Raw genomic sequence first — 22,037 nt, forward strand, 5'->3', positions numbered from 1 at the left:
GGGGGGGGAATAATCTACCCACATGGATGTATCTGTTTATAAACTGAATGCTTTTTTATCCAACTGAATGCTAATTTTTATATGTGTGCTTTTCCCTTCTTTTCTGATGAATTTTTGGGTATGGGGTCTTTATTTTATTAGTTTTTTACAAAACAGCTTCAGAAGGGGAGACCAAAAGTGATTCTATTGCAATGGTATTATTAAAAAAAAAACAAAAACCAAAAACCAAAAACAAACAAACAAACAAACAAAACCAAACTGAACTACAGTATTTTTTAATACTGGGAAGGAAGAAAGCTGGGATCAAAGAACTGTTTCAAATAAAGCCCACATGATTTGAAATTGGTCAAGTACTCTAAGGAGACATATGAAAAAGGTTTCTACAAAGTATCCATTTAGCACTTTATTGTAAATAGCCTAACAGCTTGTTTTTTATGCCGCTTAAATTCAGGAGGAGTAGGAAGGGGACACAAGAAGGATAGGCCATGTAAACACTTTTTGTATTATTACTTTCTCAATTTTTAGATTATTCTTTTCCCAGTTGACCAGTAACTGAAAAAAAATCAATTATTCACACAAACCTATTCAGGGACCTCAAAGCAGACAGCTGTGGCTGAGCAGGAAAGAATTTCCTTTCTAGTAAAGAAATTTCTTTTACTAGTTAAGCCTCAGAGCTGTCAGAGAACAGTTTAGTTGAATAAGTTATTGACTGAACTGAGGAATAACTCATTAAGGGTATACAGGGTATAACACAGATAATCTGTTTTTCTGTCTGTTTTTCTGTTGCGATACTAATAAAATCAGTCAACCATATGAAGTAACAACAGTGGAAGACCTGAATACTTAAAAGCAAACTCAGGCCTACAGGATGTGAATGATACCTATATGTTCAAATATCCATGTGAAAATAACATTTTTTTTTTATCTTGATTTTGTGAAAATAAAAAGTGATAAACAGAAAAATAACTAAATTTTGTTATCAGTACAGACACTGAAACATAAGTTTTAATCTCTTTATGATTTAAGGAATTTTAAGCGGGAACTTATGCATCTACACGGTTTCCACTCCAAAGCTTTCATGACAGGTTGTACATTAGCAGACTAACCTGATAATAATCCTGGTCTACTATGTGTTTGAAACTGATTATAGCTACAGTTCACCCAAGCAACTACCATGTCATAAAACTATAACACGTTAATGAAACATACCTGCATATATTATGAAAGTACATTGAATAAACTTTGTTGAAAAATATTTAGATTAAGTACTGGATCTTTAATTTGTGATTGTGTTAAATATCTGTGCATTGCCTTTATACCTGCTCTGTTAAGCTGTGTCGATACATATTCTGACTAATAGTAATGATATTTTTCCAGTGTAATACAGTTGTTCAAAACCAGATTTCTCTAGAAAATACATAATGTCCCAAATTACATTCCCAGCAACAATTAATCAAATTGTTTCCCATTTCATTCCATCTGGAGTCTCGAAGGGTTATAGCAGATCAAGAATATCTGGCAGAACTCAGCCAAACAGGTACCCAATTTTGATACATTAACCTTGGCACTAAGGGTAACTTTACTCACTCTATACATTGAGATGCCTTCTTCACACAGTGACAGAAGATTATTGCACTTCTGGCTTCAGCAGAGAGGCTATGAATCAGTAGCTGTCAGCCCAACTCAATATACACAAAAGCAACACATATTTATGACTTATGAACAAAGTAGCGCTAAGAGAAAGAAATAACAATCACAGTGTCTTGTGAATAACACATTGGTTTAAAACTAATGCATTCTGATTATAAGGTCATGGAAGACAAATTTATTATGACATAATAAGGAGAGGCAGTAGTGATATTAAACTGTGGTTTTGCCAAGAAAAGTTGGGCCAGATGATCCTTGAGGTCCTTTCCAACCTGGTATTCTGTGATATTCTATAATTAAACTTTGAGGGCATTTTTAACGCTATTTGGATAAGCTTATGGAAATTTTCCATCCAGCTTGCCATATGATCCAAGTCTGAAATGAAAGCTCAAACTTTTAATTCATTTATGGGCAAAATCAATTAACTCTCCAATTCATATGCATGTCTTTTTTCCCCATACTTAATCTGTGTGGATTCTAATAATCTCACAGTGTTTGCTAAAGTAGCTTTAAAATGACTTAGTGAGAAGAAATTCTAAGTTTTTAATTTAATTGTATTCTCTGAACTAAGGAACAAAAATGTGGAAAGCCTGAATTTGATTCTTTTCACTATAGTGAGTTTGATGTCCTCAGTGTCATACACCATTGAACTCTACACCTCCTATAATATTTAAAATGAAGTAATACTGAAATTTACTAGCTAAGTTATGCCTAAATTTTGTCTGTCTCCTTCACAGCTACATATTTCTTCCTAAAACAATTCTAGGACTTCAGACCATTCAGGCAAACAAATCAAATCAAATTGAACTGTTTTGTACAGGCAGGTAAACCTCATACAGGATTGATACAGATGCCTCTTCATTACATTTATTCATAACTCCTTTTTCTTGGAACTTGCTGTGAAAGAAAAGATGCCCATCAGAGAAGTACTGTATTTCAATTTCTGTCTTTGAAAAGCTTCTTTCTATAGAGAGAGAACTGGAGAAGTGTCTTATGATGGTGTATTTTACAAGTTTGCAAACTCTCTCCACACTCAATATAAAACAAATGACAGCAACCATAATAAAAGATGAGACTGCTACAGAGAAGCTAGATCCCTAAAGATTGTCATCTAGTGCATAAGGACATCATAAACTTTCAGTTTGGTCATCAATACTGTCATCATCCATGTAGAGGCAGAATAGCAGCACAGGAGCCTGAGGGTAGAAGAGTGGGAGTAGGCATAGAGTTCCATGCTGCCTCTCTCCCTCCTTCTAGCCTTTCCCACAAATAATGCTTGCTATTGTCAGGCAACTTGTCAAGAACTGTCCAGGTGGACAACCCAAAAGAAAAAAGAAGCTCCATTTTAGGCTTCTACTGCAGATTTTTCCCTTTCCCTTTCCCTTTCCCTTTCCCTTTTTCCCTTTCCTTTACATTTATATTTACATTTTCTAATATGCTGGGAAATTAAAAGGATTTGTTTCAAAGACAAATTAAAATGACAAGAATTATATAAACACAACTTCTCAGTGGCATAAGACATGGTGTCATTAGGCATTAATATGTGTTCTGATTACTTGTGCATCACTTGAAATATGCTTTTAAAAATACATATATATCCTGAAATTAATTTTCTGTATGCAATATGTGCCATTCCTTTTAGATTTAGTCCCATATTCTTCACTGGAAGAATTTTTCATGAGAAATACTAACTGCATTATCAGAGATCTTTATGGGATGTATGATTTAACAAAGAATTTCAGTGCAAGATTAAAAAAGTGGTTTGCTTCACTAACATCAGAATGTTTCAACTTCTTCATTTACCAGCAATATATATTTCATATAATGTAAAATTAATTTTTTTCCAAACAATATAATGCAAAAAATTATAAATGTTTTGATCATATAAGAAAGTGTCTTGGTGGTATGGAAACAAATTATTCCAGTATATTTTCCTCCTTTTGCTCCATCAGTGACTGATGTTTTTGTGTTGCTTGTACTTCAGTCAATTTTCAAAGTCCCAGAATTTCCACCAGAAAACAATTCTAGTTTTCTGCTAGCTACAGTTCTTAACTCATATACTTGGGACGTCCACCTGGGGCAAAAATTTTGATAGGATAGGTATATCTGATAGTAATTCTTAGTTAAAAAAACAAGTGATTAATCTGAGGGATTTTTTTGCAAGGTTAGATTAAGGTAATCTAAGACTACATTGCACTAGAAACAGCACTTATGATCTACTACTGTATCCAGTGGTTGTATTATCTTCCTTATGCTTCCCATTAGCACACTGATTGACTGAATTTTGCTTGTTTGTTTGGGACAGGAGATTAATTTTCAGACATGTCAGACTGATAACAAGAGAAATCTGAAAAATCACGTTGGAGATAGGGTGAGAGTGATTTTTATGGTCTGAAATAAGATTGAATTGTGTAACATTGTCTTCAGAACCATTTTTCTGCCAAGCAGAATTGTTAATGTTGTATTTAATGCTTATTTTTAATGTATATGCTTCCTCTTTACTTGATCCACATTAATCAATATACTGATGTTTATTCTGCATAAATTTCAGTATGTCTGATAATCTCTTTGTAGAGAAATTTTGTGAAAAGACAAAATTCTGAAAAAGTAATTACTTTTTTTTTTTTTTTTTTTTTTTTTTTTACCATTAAAGCAGCATATCCATAAAGATCTTTTAAGCTCCCATATGTTCCTTCTATACTTTTTGAAAGGATTTTCTCCTTTTCCCTTTTATTTCATTTGATATTCATTATTAATATTTTTGATGGGCAATAAATGGAACTATGTTAAAAACACACCGACAGAGGTATAATTGTCTCTGTGTTGTAAGATGGATATTGATATGCCATTGAAAGAAATACATTTGCAATTGTTTTAATTATGGAAGGCAGGAATACAGGAATTAAACTTCCAACAGTTGTAATGAGATATATAGATGTGTAGGAAATAATAATGTTTACCTGCAAAGGCAACTGGTAAAAAATGCCACTTAATATTGATTTCTACAATTTGGAGCAGAATCATGCTAAAATAATATTTCTGGTATCAGTGTGACTGTTTTTCTATTAAAGGGCTGTATCTGCAAGGAAAACTGCTAAAACTGCATTGTAAACCTGTGTTTCCATGCCAGTGTATAGCACAGAACACTTGGGATCCTGATCTCCTTGTTGTCCAGATAGGACATCCAATTTAGTGGACTACATCTCTCATCTGGGAAATGCATCTGCAGTTCTTTTCTACAGAAAGCAGAGCATGCTCAAGTCTTGCTCTTCAGCAGTGGTATGTACTCAGACCATAATAATTTCCAGGTTTCTTAGTGGAAATGTTGTCTAAGTTGATACAATTAATAAATAAATGTGAAAACTTTGTTCCACATTCCTAAATAAGAAACAAAGAAAAACCAAAAGCATTCTAGATTTCTAGAATGAACAGTAATAAGTTCTACTGTGAGAGGTTTTTTGGTCAGGAAAAATGAGTAAATGAATAAATGCTGATTGGAATAGTGAGAAAAGCAACTTTTGAGATATTTTTCTAAAGTAAGTTTGTAAATAAGGAAACCACAGTTGTTGTAAAGTTGGAAAGTATATTGCATGTGGAAGTCCTCCAAATTTTTCTTTCTGGTTCTAATTTTTTTTTGAGCAATTTAGAAGCAACATGGAGCATGAAGGTGCCTACAGTGCCAAAGAAAGCTGACTATAGATGTGACAGACTAGAAGAAGTTGATCAGATACCACATCAGTCCCCATTCATCTCCATTTTCATTTTTATGAAAGGATTACTGTGTTCAAATGCCAATATGGAGACATTTCGTATGTCAGCTATTTGCAGATAGTCCTTCCTTACTTAAGAAAGATGGTTTCCAATGCCTGTGTTATGGTAATACACTGGATGCATGCCCATTCAAATCCTCATGCATATTTCTCGCACGATGAATTTTTATTGCAGATTAAAGTGACAAGAACAGGCTCTCTGCCTTAAAAATGCTTTATATTCATTTACATATATATAACCCAAAGCCTTTCTTTTGTGAAATGGGCCAGTAAGCTACCACTTGAGTCCCTGTGCTATGTATGCTTATCTCATAGCCATATTAACCTGTTTATTATTATTACTATGTCCTTAAAAAAGCTCTTTTTAAAGGTCCTGGAAAACAGCCAGGGAATAATACTCTGTTCCTGGGCACCTGGTGCAGAGTAGTTTGCATTTACACAGCTTATAGATACAGGCTGGCAGAGTGATGTGTAGTTCTGTACTACACTGCAGGTTTACTTTGCTTCATGTCCACATGGCTGCAGTACCTTACTCCCACTACACATAGCTTTAACCTGCTCTCTGTAATTTCGTGGACACTCATTACACACCTTTGTGGGAAATACTGTTGCATTGTATCCACAATGCAGGGAATATACATGCAAGACATTATATGAAGGAAAAGTGTTTTTATTTAAAAGAAAAACTGAAACACTTGGTTCACTCACTCCTGCTCTCTCTTACCAGACAAGCACTAGAATGTATGTGATGTCCAAGAGGTCTGTCCAGTGGCCAGGTACCAGGGTAGGAGTGTTCAGGCTGTCTGGCCAGCAGTTGGCTACCTCAGTGCTTGTGTGCAGGCGTTAGGATGCATCCTTTGCATGATGTGGAAGATAGGGGAAGACAATTTTCACATCTTCTTCATGTCTTCTAGGTTAGTGACCACATGCAGATTTCAGATATGTTGGGGTTTTTTTTCCCTTTCAGAGCTGTAGTGCATCTATCCTGGTACACATCTGTGAGCCAGCACTGTCCATGTCTCCAAATATAGGTGTTTTATGAAACTGCTTATAGATGTGTTGTAGTGCTGATGACCTGTTAATCTGGATGCCATTAACACAGGCATTGAGAGACCCTTCCCATCTGGGTTTTCCTGCTGGTGCCTCCACACACAGACATCCCCATTCATTCTCCAGTCACACCAGTCTTAGTTTTTCTGATGCAATCCTTTACATCTTTCTAGTTTCTTTGATTTTTAATTTCACGTGGTAGTGCTGAAAGTTTTTTAAATCCTTCTGCATCAAACAACATTGTCAGGTCTCTGTGTGATTAGGGAACATTTCTAAAACTGAAAGATGTATAAATAATATGTCTTAAGGCTCTGAAGGACTTGAAATTTACTTATCTTGTGCCAAAGATAGTAAGACTGACTCACAAATCAGGTCACTTATAGCTGTACCACTGAAGAGACCTACCTGATTTTCCCTAGAGTGGCTCCTTTAAGCAGCCTAGAAAATACGGTGCCTGAGAAGGGAAATAGGAAGTGATTCAAAATGACAGTGTAGATGATGTACCCATAGCCTATATCTAGATGTGCTGATGTGTCTTACAGGATGTCCTGGTTTTGGCCAGGATAGAGTTAACTTGCCCTGGGCTGAGAGGGAGCACAGACAGAGGGCCAGGCCCAGATTGGTCTTTGGAATATTCCATATCGTGTGATGTCATGCACAATATAGAGGCGGACACCTGCTCTCTCGTGGCCTCTTTTGGTTTCTGTTTTCTGGTTAGCAGAGGAATTTCTGGTACAGCCGGGAATGCTGCTGGGGATGGGGGTGGGCTGCATACTGGTCACCACTTGGTAAGCCACGGCTGCATTTTACCCATTTTGGACTTACTATTGTTACTGTTGGTTTTGTTACTATTACTAATTTTTTTATTCAACCTACGAACTTCTTTTTTTTTTTTTTTTTTTTCACCATGGAGGAGGGTGGGGCAGGGAGTAAACAACTGGCCATGTAGTGATTGGCGATTGGCAGAGTTCAAGCCACAACACCTGTGTTCTAGTACCTATGTGGAAAAAGAGAAAAAGTGTTTATGAAAAGACATGATGTATGAAGGAGAGGGTTCAAGTACTAACCACTATATCATCTAATTATGAAGTTATGGTCAGGACTCACATGTGCATCTGAAACCAGCAAAACAGAGATAGCATGAAATTTCATGGTCTTACATGCTAAAAAGATGGCTAAATAGACAGATAGAGAACATGAATGTTACCCATAAAATGTATAGCTAGGTTCAGCAAAGAGAAGAAGAAAACACAAAAAAACCCCATCCAAAATGAAACTAATGAAATAAACCAGACACACACACCCCTTTAATATTAGAGACATATGGTTACATACAATTTTGGATTATTCATTTTTTATTATGGAACTAGTTCGTATCTCCCTTAAGATTGAACCTAACAAAAAGTGACCATGTCAGAGTGAGCTTATTTTCAAAGGTCATTGTTAAACAAAGGGTAGAGGTTTAGGTTCAGTGTGGTCACAGTATTTTATGTCCTTTCCTCATCTCATTGTTTATCATCAGTGCTGCAATCACAAAATTTCCAAGAAAACTACTTTCTGTTTTAGAAATTGAACACCAGTGTCACCTAATTTGAAACAGAAAAGTAACTTCAGAGATTATAAGAAATGATCAATATATAAGAACTCTGAAGATAAAACAATGAGGAAAGAATCTGCCTTGCAATTTCATCTTCCAGGTAAATCAGGTAGGTGAGGTGAAATCTAGAATCACTTCTCACTTTGTACTGAAAAAAGATCTTTGTCTTTTAGTCACATTCGTTCTTAATAAATTTAGGAAATGTCCTATGTGAAAGATTGATTTGAATAAATATGAATATCTACAATGCTGATACCTGCATCTGAAACAGTGTCTTTAACTAACAGAAACACAAGCAATTCTTGATTGAAATTAATCTATGTTTCAGTTAAGTCATATGGATTCCATCCTACTTCCTGTCATACACCCCAATGGCAGTCCAAAGTAGTTCATTTGTAAATATAAACTTGTATTTAGGTGTGATAAACACCACCATTTTTCCAGTGCCATGAATTTAATTAAAAATCAAACAAAATAACTGACTCCCCCCAAAACCCAGAAAGTTATATTAAAGCTGATTTACAAGAAATTGCCTCTCCACAAAATCACTAATATAGAGGCAGAAAAGAAAATCTAGTGATGTTCTATTACAGAGCTCATAATGATGAACAAGTTGTGGATACAGAATTGCAGCCCAGCATATTCAACATGAGCTTGATTAGAAATTTTTCTTTTTTTTGTGACTTTTTTTTTTTAGTTCTAATGATATTTCAGATTTCAAAAAACTAAATACATTGTGTTGCTATGGATTTAATTTAAACAAAAAGCTGTTAAAATAAAACAACTAATGAAAAGTCAAATGTAAAATTTTTATTTCCCCTCTAGATTAGTGTATCAGCACATGGAACAGATGGTGAATAATATGTGATGAGTATTGCTAAAAAAAAAAAGGTCACTTGTTTACTACTATCTCATTCTTGCCCTTCATTACTTGCGTATTTTTCATTCAACACAAATATATATTGAACTTGTTGTTGGTCATGGGACTAATTTTTGTTGCCATGTGCCTACTCATCACTTTAACATCCTTAACCTTCCTTCTAAGCAGTCCTAATAATGTGTAAAAAATGCACTATAAATAAATACTAAGAAGTATACTTAGTCCTTTGCACACTGAAAGCAGGAATGAATGTCTCATTAAGTACAGCTGCAGGAGTAATACAAAGTATTGTCTTAATATTCTCATTGTGCAAAACAAGAAAACAGCCTCTGTTAAACCCTAAAGAATTCACTGTCACTGTACAACAGTGTTGCATGACCCAGAATTGAAATGGGAATACTGCTTGAGATTTCACATCTGAAGTTGTTTACTCATTTGTGATTTAGGTTCAGGGCAGAGATACTGTTTTTCGAACACTTTAATTTACACTTCAGATACTACAAAGCTCAGGGTAAGAAGTGTAAATATTAGCTGAACTACATAGTGAAAGTAAGAGGCTTGATATAGATTCCTTACTTCTTTTGGGATACTCGTCTTTCTTCACTGCTTACTCAGAACATATTACACAGGTTTAAAGTATACTTGTGATTGTATTTTGAAAATTTAATGAGGGGTGAAGGAGACATTGGCTTTTCCTGACACCAGAAGACTTTTCAAGCAGAGAGCCCTAACAAAAATTATAGAATAAAGTAATTTCTTAACCTTCCCTTTGCACCTCAATCATTGTGCCAAAAGGAAAGAATGCCACATGAGGCCAACAAGAGAGAAATTAATCAAGAAAAGCACTGACCCTGAAACACAGACCTAAGTAACCCCTGCATTCAGGGAAAGGGAAGAGGAATCCTGGAATACAACTTTTTACTGGGGTACTGCTTCCACATTTTAAATTTAAAAGCCAGCAAATAAAATGCGTGAACAATACCAAAATCAGGCATAAAACAATTCAGAAGGAAGAACAAAGAATAGCTGAAAATAGTTCATTTTCTGGTTGATTGCTTTAACCACTATACTATTATATAAAAGGTTAAAGATAGTAAAGCCTTTCTTTGTATAAATTTAATAGATTTAATCATGGCTATTCTGCTTTATAGTGAATTCAACTATTATTGCATACATTAAGAATGATCATAGAATGCCTTTCAACTAAGACTTCTCAGAAGATTCAGATGCAAAAATGTACATATTGTGAATGTCACAAGGATTAACAGTTGGACTAGATGATCTTCAAGGTCCTTTCCAATCTGGTTGATTCTGTGATTAAAGAAAATAAACCTTGACAAGTTGTTTTGCTGATTAAGGAAACCAATTAAACTTAGACACCAGAGCGAAAAGAGTAGGCATATTTTACTGGGGATAACCAAATAATGTAACATCATAATACAGAATAATGCACCTAAAGCAACAAAGAGGAAAATACAGGGTAATGCATCAAATCATTGCTACATGGGAGAGAGAGAACAAGTGATTAAGAAAGCTCCATCACCACTTGCATACGTTCCCATCACCCAGACCCGCAGTGGCTGGGCAGCCCCGGTTACAGCGAGGGTTTGGAGAGCCTGTCCCGGCAAGGGGGAAATCCTACGTGGTGCCTCCACCCACAGGTGAGGCTTCCAAAGTCCCTGTGAGTGGGTCCAGCCTGATATACCAGAGATCAACAGGCCAGAATAGATGGCACCTTTGTTTTGAGTGGAAATATCTGGTTTCATTCTCCTGATGGATTCCACCCAAAGCCTGGCCAAAGAAAGTTTCTAGCAAGGTCAAATACTTGGGTTTTCAGCCTTGAACAATACTGAGAAAGGAAAGCTGGATATGTTCTCTCAGCATTTCATCCACACTACTGATTATATTCTGACTAAAGTGCATCTTTCACTAGCAAGTTTACATACTTGTTAGCAGCTTCATCTTGGGGCCTGTTGTTCAGGCTGTTCAGGCTGCAGTACTTCAACACTTTAGCACTTTTTATATCAGCATAGGTGGTTTGTTATAACCTAGCACAATAATTATCAGTTATAAATATACAGGATTAACCTATAGGTCAACTGTGGCTTGAGCCTATTGTCCAAGCCTTAGCACTTCATAAGTGCAGTCATGGTGATGACATCTGTGAATTTTCTGGTTGTTACTTAAGTTTTCTTCACAAAAATGTAGGTACCTATGGAGTGAAAGCTACTCCTGGTGAATTTTCATATTAGAATGATGCCCACCTTTGAAAAACTGAGTGAAATTCTTCATAATTCTGAGGAAACTTAGGTGACAAAATAATTATGTAAGTACATAGACATACAATTACATAAGTATAAAGCCTTAAAACTAAACAGTGTCACTAATGCATTCATTTATTTTTCTGTTGGCACATTCCAGACTGTTTGAATGTCATAACCAGCAAACTTTCAGCTTTTCATACTTAACCATAAATTGGATTTACTGTAAACCAAAAGCAAATCAATCATTCCTCAGCCCACCAGATTCCTTACTGTTCCTTTGAGTTCATTTTGCAAAGGACTGTGGAACATTAAATTTTTTATTTATACTACAGTTTTCATTACTGAGTAACGTGATGATCTGTAATGGACCACATTGTGGAAGTACATGAAAGTCTTTCTGCAGTTTTCAAGTAGGTAGGAAATGCAAGGGGAAAAGCCTGAGAGAATAAGCATAGCTTTTAGCTTCTCTGTCACACATTAAACCTTCCAGACCAACTGAGTCAAATTATAATCCTTGATCTGCTTTTAAATCTGTGTAATTAAGCCTAGTCTTCCTTGGGACCTGCTGTAAAATTACAATATAAGCTTTATTATGCAGACATTTTAACTAATTTCTGTAAGACTGATTCCACAGTGGGATTCCATTGACACACACACACAATATGAACAGAAATGGTTCTTTGGGCAGATGATTTGTAAATTTTTTTATATATATAGTTTAAAAAGATATTTTAATAAAATAGTATTAAATTGTCTTTATGTCTTAAGAATATAAGTTCCACAGAAGTTGTTCAGTGCCAATCAAAAAAAAAAAAAAAAAAAAAAAAAAAAAAAAGAAAAGCAGCCACTACCACATTTGAGTGCATGTAGCTCATTCCACATATAATAGAAGGAAAAGCCCATATGATAGATGGAATAGAAATTCTGCTACGAAATAGGTTGATAGTTTTCACCTTGATATTTCCTTAAGCAACATATGAACATGCTTGCATACAAATACATGCAGGTTGTTCCATTAAAAAGATTTAGTCTATGGATAGTTCTGCTAATTTGTGTATGTGGAAATAGCTGAAGGAAGAAATGGAGTAGCAGAGGGCTGCCAAAACTATTATACATTTTTCTTGAGTAAGTATCAAACTGGCTTTCAGAAATTACAGATGAAGTAAAGAAAATGAAAGAAAAGGGCAGGAGGAATTCCTCTAATTTAGAAGCTAAGGACATTAAGGAAAACATAATTCAGTTTGAGATGTATGATTGTAGATTATTCAATGCAATGTAAAGAGTGATGTTTTATCTTTATATAAATATGTATAATATAATACAGTGTAATATAATACAATACAACGAAACATAAAATCGTGTGATACAAATATGAATTATAAATAAAATTACAATATATAAATAATTGGATTATATATATTAAAAAATGAAAAAAAAATCTATTAGGAAAACAATTGGTCCCTGACCCATCTAGAGTAAACAATTCTAGATTAACTTCTAGAACTACATCAGGCCACAAGCAGAAATGACTCAAAATCTTGAATTTCTGAAGTCTTGAGCTTGCTTGAAAGTGGATAGTTTCTCCAGAGGAGGAATGGAGCCTAAAAATCTCTTGTTTCAGAGGTGCCAGCTGGGGACAGAGTTAACAGAAACACTTTTTCTGCCAGCAAAGCCACTGAAGAACGTTCCATCAGGCCCCGTCTTTCCATTAGCATACAACAGTTCAGTTTCGTTTGTTTTGATTCAAGGTTTTGTGCAACCATATTATAAATTGGTTTATGAAAATAATTTGAGTTGAATAATTATATGGAAAACAACCGAAAATTCTATGTGGTTTAATCTTAGCCTTGGATTTCACCATTTGCAGATGAGGAGAACTAACACAGAAGTGTGAAAAGGATAACGTACCAGTGCCACCCTATGGAGTTGATTTTGAACTAGGAGGAGAAGACGCATTGCATCAATCAGAATTCATGAGTGAAATCCTCAGTTTCTGCCTGAATGGCAATTCCATGATCATTAATACGAACCTGTAAATTACTTAGTATCTACCTGTGAGCGTAGCAGTACTGGTGTGATCCAGATTAAGCATAAACACACAGTAATATTTTTATTAATTCAATCAACCACACAACACTGAGTTTATGTCAAAATGGTGCTTGTATATTGTCTTTAACTATCAGGAAAACAGTGCAAGCCCTACTTAAAATATACTGACTCGAGCTTCTGTCCTTATTTTTTAACAAACGTAAAAAGCGATGAGATAATTTATAACAGACACAGTGTATATAATAAGGGAAGTTGTGATAAGAACAAACCTGGTCAGCAGCACAAACTGAGGTGTGAAAAAGTTTATCATTTTAGTTGGGAGAATAAGGAAAGAGAGACAAACACACAGATAAACCCCAACCCATTAGCCTTAAACAATAACCAGAAACAAACCTGGTCCGTCACTCTAAATGATGGGCTTATCAAGAAAGGGCAGGCAAATGGACTTTGCAACACATGAGATGCAAACCTGGGAGTCCTGCATGTGGGAGGGTGTTGGTGGGACTGTGCCAGCTGATGAGGCAATGTGCAGGGGAAGGGGGAGCAGAGGGGAACAGAGAGAGAGGTAGGCAGAAAGGGTTATAAAAGGGGCTGGTCATGTGTGAGCATGCTGGTCTGGCTGAGGCTTGCTCCTGATCACCACAATCTGTCCTGTCTTATATCTTATTAAATCTTAACTCTCTCTCGCCATAATCTTACTCTCTATCCCATGAGTGCGTGTGCTGCAGGGACTTGGTGCCAGCTGCTGGTCAGAGTTGTACATGTGTGAGTGAATTTTGGGGCCAGTTACTGGAGTCAGACCAGGTTTGCTGGTGCCCCTGACCTATGGTGCCAGCTACTGGAATCAGTGGGGGGTTTATCCTCCAGCTGTTGGGGAAGGAACAATGTTTGTCCTGAAAAAAAAACCAAAAAACAGTTACTGGGGGGACTGGGGTGAGTGAGGTGAGGAACTCGGTGCCAGTGTCTGAGGCACGACAGCTGGTCACAACCTGTGTGCCTGGTGCCAGCTGCTGGGGTAGATAAGATTAGATTCTCAGGTTAAAAAAAAATAAAAATCTAGTCCATTGTCATTTCATAGAAACATTGCATGTAATCTAATCAAAACCCATATTTCAAAGAGCATACCAGAAGCAAATATCTTTAATACAAATCTTTTCTTAATTCCCTGCTTAAATTCATGACTAGCTTATAAAGTATTACTTATTTTACTATTATTCTTTTGGCTTGAATTGCTGCTTTTCCTCACCAGCTTTTGCATTTCTCTGATAGAGAAATACAATACAGAGAATATAGAGTTCTCTATTTGCACTATATAAATTTACTTATCTACAGTATTTAATTTGCTAGCTCAAGATGTTTTAGTCTTTAAATATAAACGACCTCAGAAGTGAAATTTCTCTGTGCTTTCCAGTTTTGAAGATATCTTGCCTGAACAGAGGTGATCACACCTGAAGACATTATTTCTAAGGAAACAAAAATAGAAATATTGTGTCTGTAAGAAATTTATGGGACCAAAGATTGCATCATTGTGTGATCCACTAATATCTAGATTTTCCTCCTTCTTCCTTATTTCTGTTTTAGGAGCTCCCACCTTGTCACAGAATATTTTACTGTTTGCTCCCATGTGTCAGATTTTATACTGCATTTTACTGCTTTTAACTCAGTTGTATTATCGCTTTCCTCTAGTTGACCCTGTTCATATTTCCCTTGTATATCGGTGCATCCTAGTTTTGTGTCACCAACATATTTCCAATTCTTTCATGCATAAAATATGGACAAAATATTAAGCAAAATCAAATCCACAGACAAGTCTTGTGAAACCCTACTAGTAATGTTCTTCCTTGCCAGTTGTTTCCTTCTCAGTACAGACTGATTGGTCCAGCTATTCTCACATTAATCTCCATCTCCTTCATCTTAATTAATAACATCTCCCCTGGCAATATATCAACTGCTCTACTGAAGTCCAGATAAAGTGGTTTAGATAAAGCATTGCCTTTGTCTGAAGAAAAAAAAATTAGAAGTTTTATTAACAAAGAAACATATGAGGTTAATCTGTTACTTTGATATATCCCTTCTACTTTTTATCTGCTTTCTATTTAATTCACTGTCTTCAATGTCATTAAGTAACTTTTCCTTTGAAATTTAGCCATTGAACTCACATCTTCCCTCATGTTTTAATCTTTATATAATACAGCTACTACATTGCTGTTTGTCTATAAAAATGGACCATCTTTGATTTTGTTGCATTACTGGACATTGTGATCCCATAAATTTATGCAACAATTCATCTCAGAATTCTGTAATGAAGAAATATGTGGTCTCTTTGAAATAAGCTATTGAGACCACTGACGTTAACCTCCGCACTGGATGTTTAATTTTCCATCATCCATTGCCACATTTCTATGAGCTATCCTGCATATCACCAGCGTTAAAGGAATTTTTATTTTTTTTTAATTGAACTAAAATATTTTGTCATGCTTAGAAGAGATTACACTTGAATCCTCCTTATATAGCAATGGATTAATTATTCATGGATATTTCCTGTTCTGTATTTCTGGGTGGTTTTTTTGGTTTAATTTGTCCCCATAACTCTTCTGGAAATTTTCCTGGACAAGGTGGATAGGAGTCTATAGTAACTGCTTTGGACTCTCATTATTTTCTGGGTCACTGTGCTTGAGCAACTTCTGTGTATTTGAAGGGACTCCAAAAGACACAATTTTAAAAGACAAAGCATTATTTAGTTAGAATCAATAAAGTACTGGGTTCAGTGATATTGGACTCTGTGTTCAAAGAGTTTTGCTGGCTGGGCAGCCATCAGCAACCGGTGGAAGGTTCAGCTCTTGTTGCTTCTGCATCAGCCTGATCCTCAGTGTTGCTCAATTGCCATCTTCAGCTTTCATGTTTATCTCTTTATGTTATGATTTTTTTTTTTTTCTTTCTGGAAGGGATTTGTTTTAGTTTCTTTCTTTTTTTTTCTGGAATCATTGAGCTGCAGACTGTTCCCATACCAACAATCTTACTTCTGTCTGCAGTTTTATATTTCTTATCTTGTATGGCTCTACTCAGCAGACTTTCTCTATCAAAACTAGGCCTTTGATCACTGACAGTTCAACCCCTGCAAGGAGGGGAAGATAGTTCTATAGTAAAATTCGTTTTATCAGGAAGTGGAAATAGACTTGAGGTGAATCAGATGAATCATACTTTTAGTGTGATGACTGCTTTTTTCCTTCAACTATACACGACAGGTAGGGCAACCAGCTAAGACGCAGATGTCTGCTTCAGGGATGACTAAGTCAAGTGACATGAAATCTCTTCAAGTTCTCTGCCTTTGACCCTTCAAAGGAAATAAGCACTGTACACTTACAAAAGATCCACTTATACTTCATATGTTCTTGCCACATTAAAAATAACCATTTGTGAGTGTTCTCTGTTTATATCATCAGCATTAAATGATAACTGCAGCCTGTGACACAGAGTTTTACCAGATCTTGTCTAACTTTAAATTTGAGATTAGGTAGGCAGTACCTCAAGGGTCCTCAAAAGTCCTAACCACGTTCCACTAGGAAAATTTAGGAGGACCAGTACAGTAAGAAAAAAAGCTATAGGTATAAATAGGAGTTAAGCATTAGGCAGAACTGATCAAACTCTGATCTTCGCATAATGACAGAAGTCCTGCCATCTTATAGGCCATCTCTCATACTGTGATCTAGGCTTTAAATTTTAGTACAGTATTTTTCAGCTTATTTTGCCAGAAATGAAAGATAAACTAATAATTCTGGAAGCAAGTCCATTTTTGATTTAAAAATCAAAAGATGACTGTGATACTAATTTTCTACCTGAAAATACTATTACATTCTGTAGTCTACAGAATCAGTGAAATATTTAGAAAATGATGTGCTAGAATCAATATAAAAATACAGTAATGCAGTGATATTAATAGAAAAGTATTTTGAAAACATAATTCAAGAAAGTTCAAAGATTTATCACTGCAAATATTTTTCCCCTCTAAAGACCAGATCTTTAATCACTCTCAACTGGCTGTAATATTCCAGAATTCCAATCAAGATTATATTTCGCCTCAGGACATACACAGGACTAAACTGTCAATGGTTTTATGTGATCAGGTTAAAACAGGTAAAAAGACAGAATTTTTTTTTTTTTTTTTAGCATTGCAAAAGATCTTTGTGTGAATGGAAAATAAAGGGCAAAAGCTTAAAACTGAAAACTCCATTAAAGCATATAGATATTGATAACTTCACCACTGATTTCAGTGGCTCTGAGATGTTGTTAAAAGAAAACTGCAAACTATCATCACTAGGTTTATCATATTAATCAAAATTTCAGGAGAAAATCTGACTTTATAAGCAAAGGAAGAATTTGCAATTATTAAGCTGAAATGTATTCAGTGGGTTCTCAATTAAGGACATTATGAAATTTTTGTTTTGTTTTGTTTTGTTTTGAAGTATGAAAATCAGTAGTAATAAAAAAAAAAAAAAAAAAAAAAGTATCTTAAGGTTGCAGATATGTGCCATTCAAAACCTTGAAAGAAAGTTTAAACAAAAAGCATCATGTTAATATCAGTACTACCTCATTATAGACTTTCGAAGAGCGTTTGTTTGTTGTTTTGATAGCTTGGAATGGTGACTGACATTTCTCAAAAACTTGAAGGTTTTGCTACTATAGAAAGGAAAGAACATGATAATTATAAGCTATTGAATTTGGCCAGTGTGATATAATAATAAAACAATGCTGCTGGTAAAAAGTGAATTACCAGGTTTTCATACAGCATAATATCCTCAGCATTCTTCTTTATGTTGCTTTCTGATTCTTCAATGGCACACAAATATATGTACCCATGACTATGCGCATGTGCTGACATGTAAGCTGCAAGGATAAGTCTCAGGATGTGTGAAGCACCTTAAAATATTACATGAGCATAGTTCCTGAAGAAACTGTTTGAAATGACTCCTCTTGTATCTTATTTCCATGACTCTCGACAGGAAATACAACATGGATTTACTGAATGTCTAAATAGTCCATTGTGTCATAATTTATCAGATTTATCTCATGACATTTTTAATTTGAAAATCTTATCCATTATATTACACATGATTATCTATCATTAGTGAATCTGATGGTATTTTTTTTTCCTAAATTCAGGGAGTTCTCGATTTCCACATATATGTGCAGATGTATATAAAAATATATATGCTGTGTAACTTTATATATAATTTTTATATATTGCATATAGTTTCGTTGTCTCTCTCTGTGTGTATGTGTGTGCATAGACCTGAAAATTCCTCCTCTAGAAATGTTAGTGAAAAGACAAGTAAGCTTGTAATAAATGGTTTAATAAATTAATTCTGCCAGGTTTCAAAGAATGCAATTAAAAAAAAAAAAAAAAAAAAAAAATCTCCCTGTAGGCCTGTTCTCTATAGAGCACTTTGTAGTGACTTAAATGCTTAGCTCAAAGGGACTCCTCCTTATCCTAACTTAATGGATCTAAAGCCATTATAATAGAACTTGGTCTGAAAGCATTACTGCATGATCTGTTTCATGCTGTGGGCCAGAAGGGGAATAACACAAGACAGTTAAGATAGAGTTATCATCTGCATTTACAATAATGGAGACAATATATAGGGCATTAGATCATTCCAAAATATTCTGTGGAAGAAAGCTGGGCTTACCTTCTTTTGAGGAGACTTATCAAACAGTTTATTATCAATATGAAAGTACAAAAATCTGTAGTTTCATTGATGTTTTCAGAAAAATGACCCTAATAACAAAGTTCTACACTGAGTGTTCTTTATTGGGAAGAAATATTTGGATTTTGCTTAAAAAACATGCAAGTAATCAACATTAATTTCTGCATTAATATAAATGTTGACAATTTCTTAGAATATTTTTTCTAGTTCTTGTGTGTACTTAAATAATTGGTTATGACTCTACGGCTGTACATACTCAAACCCCTGCTGTAAATTATATCAGGTCAGGGTCTGGAAATTATAATTAAAATATAGTCTTACTTTGAGCAAAGACTTTGCAGAACAAAGAAATTGTTTAAATATAATTAGTTTATATTTTCATAAAGAAACCATTCACAAGATCTCAAACCTTTCACCCAGAGTCTAAGAGGTTTGTTCCATTCTTCGGTCCCTGTAATAAAATTATCTGATATAAGGGATGTCAGATCATATTTTGTTTATGGTCATCCCGATCTCCCTGCCCGTTGATGAGATACATGAAAAATAAAATATTTTTTTAAGTAATTATTTGTTTTATAGAGTGAAAGGTGTAAAAGCAACAGAATATCTTTTATTATTTAAAATACTCTGAACAAACACAAAGAATAAATCTGTTAAATACGGTGTTATTTCTACATTTTCACTTCTTAGACTGGAATCGTGCTCTAAATAGAAATAAACATTTTAAAAATAATAATTAAAATAAAATCAACAGCACAACGGAACAACTGCTTTGAATGTAGTGATGTTTTAATTTTAACTGATTTTTAGTTGCTGTTTCTAAAAAAGAATATCAAATAAAAAAACTCCAACCAACCAACCATCCAAGCCATTGTATGTTAATATTTTCCCAAATCCATTACAATTAACATGGACTTCAGCTAGGTTTGGAAAATTTAGCTGCTCAGGGCAAATAATATTTTTTATATCCTAGTGAAGTAACTCAAGGTTGAGGTTTTGGTTTGGGTGGTTGATTTTTTAATTCTTCTGCTTTCTGCCATTAACATAAATAATTAAAATGTAAATTTATTTTCTTATTCTGACACATTTTCCTGAAAGTTGTGGCAATCAAGTTCCAATGAAATACCAATATTCTTATTTACCTTTTATTAAATACCTATTTTTAGTACCCAAAGCTCAGACAGACAGACATCTATAATCACACAAAAAAAGGACAACTTAACAAAGTGTACCTCTTAGAACTTTTATCACCTCTCCAGCTTCATCAGATCACCAGAGTGGTTAGAGGAGATATACACTGATTGAGTGATAGATCGATAGACAGATAAATAATATATTGGTAGATCAATAGATAGATACATATTACAGTACTTGCATTGATAAATGCATATTATTACTTCTGACCATGAAAATTACATTTTCAGGTGGTCCACAAAAGGAAGCATCAGGCTTCATTAAATTATATTTATCATAGAAAATACCTGGACTGCATTCTACATATTGCTCCACCAATACTATGGATTAATTAAAACAATTTATGTTCTTATGCAACTCCAGCTATAATTTTACCTGGTATTTTTTTCATCTGTAAGGATTATCATATATGAAATATCCACCAAAATCTCCCATTTTCTTTAGTCATTGTGTATTTTTACAGGACATGAGGATAGAAACAAATATTTGGATATGGTTTTCTTTAAGACCATCTGACATTTCAGCTTTTTTTTTTTTTTTATGAGTAATAAATGTGAACTATAGGTAATGAAGTGGGAAGTATTGAAAAGGCTATAGGTCAAAGTCAAATTTTATATCACTGAAAGACAAGTATAATAAAAATAGTTGTCTCCTGTCTGCTGGAATCTGCAATTAAACATCCTTCCAACTGAATCTGTATGGCGGTCCCAGAAACTCTATTGTGTTTCAGTACAAATTTACCATACTAAATACATAAGAAAAGCCTATGACAGAGTGTTCACAGACCATTTCAGGTTTTAGTACATCATATGATTTACTTCAGCTTACAGTATTCCAACCAATATGGTCTTTCACCAGCACAATTCTTAAAAAAACCCACAAACAAACAAACAAACAAACAAAAAACCCCACCAAATCCCACCTTTTCAGAAACTATTAATGAAAAATTTTCTTTATCCTGCCTAGAACAGATACATTCTATTCAGATTCCATGGAAGTCTAATATCATTTATTTGAGCTCTGAGTGATGGGAGTTGTCATAAAGAAAAAAGTTAACTTTAAAAACCCAAAAAGAAAAAAAGTAGATGGATAATTGTCATGGAAATTATTGCCAGAAAAACACTGTTTGATTAATTTTATTTTATTTAAATTGTATAACATAGCTTTCCTTTGACAATAAGTCTGCAAACTAAAAATGTTGGGTTTTAACTGTAGTCAGTATTTTATTATTTTTAATATTTATAATTTAACACCAATTTTATGTCCTGTGATTATTATATTAAGGTCCAAAACATTAACTTCACTATGGAATAGAATATCAAAATGAGAGGAAGGCCAGTATTTTTATGTGAATAACTATCTCAAGCAAAAGTTTTCACCACTGACAGTCATAGCTGGGCTTTATTTACATTTACAATTAAAAATTATTATTATAGTCTCGAAAATATTTTACGGCTCATTTTGAAGAAAAAAAATATTTCCTCAAGTCCAATTCATGTTCAGAGATTTTGATTGTCCTTTTTCTAATTTTAAAGTGAGTCCTCCAAAAATAGATATAAACCCAAGCTTATGTACTCTATACTTTGAACAAGACTGAACCTAGATAAGCAAAAATACTAAATGTACAAGGTCAAGGAAGTAGCCAACCCCTTTCTGTAAAGGTAAAAGTTGCAAGTCAGCTACAAGCTGTCATATTTCACATCTTGAACTAATAGGACTTTTAGTACAAATACCAAATAGCACTGGCATATGCAATTATATGTGATCTAATATAATTGCATAGTCTACTTGACTGTCATCAAGGGATTGTATTACCCATTCTGGTTAGCAAGCAGAATGCTTAAACTATCAATTTGTTAAAAATCTATCCTTTCTCTAAGT

The sequence above is a fragment of the Athene cunicularia genome, assembly GCF_003259725.1.
Source record: "Athene cunicularia isolate RWA chromosome 1 unlocalized genomic scaffold, athCun1 chr1_part1, whole genome shotgun sequence".
Taxonomy (NCBI): domain Eukaryota; kingdom Metazoa; phylum Chordata; class Aves; order Strigiformes; family Strigidae; genus Athene; species Athene cunicularia.